This window comes from Octopus bimaculoides, chromosome 1 (genome assembly GCF_001194135.2).
Source record: "Octopus bimaculoides isolate UCB-OBI-ISO-001 chromosome 1, ASM119413v2, whole genome shotgun sequence".
Taxonomy (NCBI): Eukaryota; Metazoa; Mollusca; class Cephalopoda; order Octopoda; family Octopodidae; genus Octopus; species Octopus bimaculoides.
The window spans coordinates 114,914,418-114,917,034 of record NC_068981.1 but is presented as its reverse complement, the minus strand read 5'-3'; the positions used below and the strand labels follow the sequence as shown (position 1 = coordinate 114,917,034).

At 32.4% G+C, this 2,617-nt stretch overlaps 1 protein-coding gene across 38 annotated transcripts in view; it reads left to right on the top strand.

Annotated features, from left to right (window-relative positions):
- Positions 1-2,617, top strand: part of LOC128248352 (retinitis pigmentosa 1-like 1 protein) — a 157,439-nt gene that overhangs the window by 4,202 nt on the left and 150,620 nt on the right. The gene's annotated exons all lie outside the window — the stretch shown is intronic.

The following is a 2,617-nucleotide window of genomic DNA, read 5'->3' as shown; positions in this document are numbered from 1 at the left end:
CTTATTGCTTATATTATGTATACTACATTTCTTTTAATGTATGCTGTGTATAGTTCTTTCTTCTTTTTTCATCACTCTTTATATGTAAACCTCCACACTTATTATTATTATTATTATTATTATTATAATTATTATTATAATTATTATTATTATTATTATTATTATTATTATTATTATTACATTTTATTATTATTATTATTATTATTATTATTATTATTATTATTATTATTATTATTATTATTATTATTATTATTATTAGTAGTAGTAGTAGTAGTAGTAGTAGTTCATATAAAGGACTGAAGTAACTCAGCAGAAATATAATAGATAGATAGAAGAGTTCTTTACTTTTGTAAAAGTAAAGAACTCTTCTATCTATCTATCTATCTATCTATCTATTATTATTATTATTACATTTTCTTCTTCTTCTTCTTCTTCTTCTTATTATTATTATTATTACATTTTATTATTATTATTATTATTATTATTATTATTATTATTATTATTATTATTATTATTATTACTATTGAGTGAGAGAGCAGCGCATGGCATCAAAGTGATACTGGGGTACAAATATACAAAGCTCAATATACCCAGCATTACTACCCGTCTGATAAGGGTACACCAGGCACATACATCACAACCATATGTATGCGACATGGTGCAGGTGGGGCTCACTTAGAATTTTCTTCAGGTTGAGTAGCCCATCCCACTCAAAAGGTTTCAGAATAAGGTTTGTTTTAAGGATGATAAACAAAACACCCATGTTTCCAGAGGTGAATTACTCAAACCCCAAAAGAATTCCTCTCAACACATGGCTTGCTCGTGATCAGAGTTGCACATATAGTCAGCCACCAAGGGACATGCTTAACTAGTTAAGGTCAAACAAGTGACAAGCAAATCTGTGGTATTGAGTAGAATATTTGCTGTAGCCCACCTTTTATACCAAGACAAAGCAATGTAGATGATAACACTTCCAATCAGTTAAGATCAAAAGCCATGAGAGCCATTGCCTGGTACTGCATCAGGGAAATTCTTCTTCTTCTTCTTCTTCTTCTTCTTCTTCTTCTTCTTCTTCTTCTTCTTCTTCTTCTTCTTCTTCTTCTTCTTCTTCTTCTTCTTCTTCTTCTTCTTCTTCTTCTTCTTCTTCTTCTTCTTCTTCTTCTTCTTCTTCTTCTTCTTCTTCTTCTTCTTCTTCTTCTTCTTCTTCTTATTATTATTATTATTATTATTATTATTATTATTATTATTATTATTAATTATTATTCGTCTGTCCTTACGTTCTGAGTTCAAATGCCGCCGAGGTCGACTTTGTCTTTCATCCTTTTGGAGTTGATAAATTAAGTACCAGTGAAACACTAGGATCAATGTAATCGACTAGTCCCCTCCTCCAAAATTTCAGGCCTTGTGCCTATAGTAGAGCAGATTATTATTATTATTATTATTATTATTATTATTATTATTATTATTATTATTATTATTATTATTATTATTATTCAGTAGTATTAATTTAATCTCTTGCTTTTATTGCACTACCGAGCGTAGCTCCATGTGCCTTGGGTAAGTGTTGTGGTTTATTATAGTGCTCTTCTTTTCACTGTATTGAAGGTGTTTTACGTAGGATGTGTGCGGTGCCTAGTTAGTGCTATCTTCTGTATGTTATATATACTTGTAAGTCCTGGTGTATTTATTATGCATTTGTCTGAATGTTTTTTTTTAACCATACCTAATGCGCCTACTATGATAGGAATTGTTTCTGTTCTTAGGCTCTACATTCGAGTTACCTCTATTTCCAGATCTTTGTATTTTGAAAGTTACTCCGTTTCTTCTAGAAAAACGTTGTCATCTGTTGGTACTGATACATCAATGAGAAAACATTTTTTCTTAGTAATCTCTGACAACTATATCCGGCCTATTGGCCTTAATTTCTCTATCTGTCTGTATTGGCATATCCCAGAGTGTGGATACTTTCTCATTTCCTATGCCCTTTTCTGGCGTATGCCTATACCATCTTTTTTCTGTTGTCATTCCATAGTATTATTATTGTTGTTGTTGTTGTTGTTGTTGTTGTTGTTGTTGTTGTTGTTGTTGTTGTTGTTGTTGTTGTTGTTATTATTATTATTATTTCTCTTTATCACAAGTTTTGTTGGAGCTCCTGAAGCCTTACATGCTTAGTGGGCTTGCTACCTGCACCCTGTCGTGTCTGTGAATATATTCCCTCTTAGTCAGGACTGGGTAACCAGAGCCAATATGATTTATTGTTTCTTCTTCATCACCACATATTCTGCAGTTACTATTATTATTATTATTATTATTGAGTGAGAGAGCAGTGCATGCCATCAAAGTGACACTGGGGTAAAATATACGAAGCCCATTATACTCATCATGACTACCCGTCTGATAAGGGTACACCAGGCACATGCATCACAACCATATGTACGCGACATGGTGATCTCATATCAAGATAAACAGCGCATGACCTTGCAGATGGGGCCCAGTTAGAATTTTCTTCAGGTCGAGTAGCCCATCCCGCTCAAAAGGTCCCTGAATAAGGTTTGTTTAAGGATGTTGAGCAAAACACCCATGTTTCCAAAGGTGAATTATTCAAACCCCAAAGAAC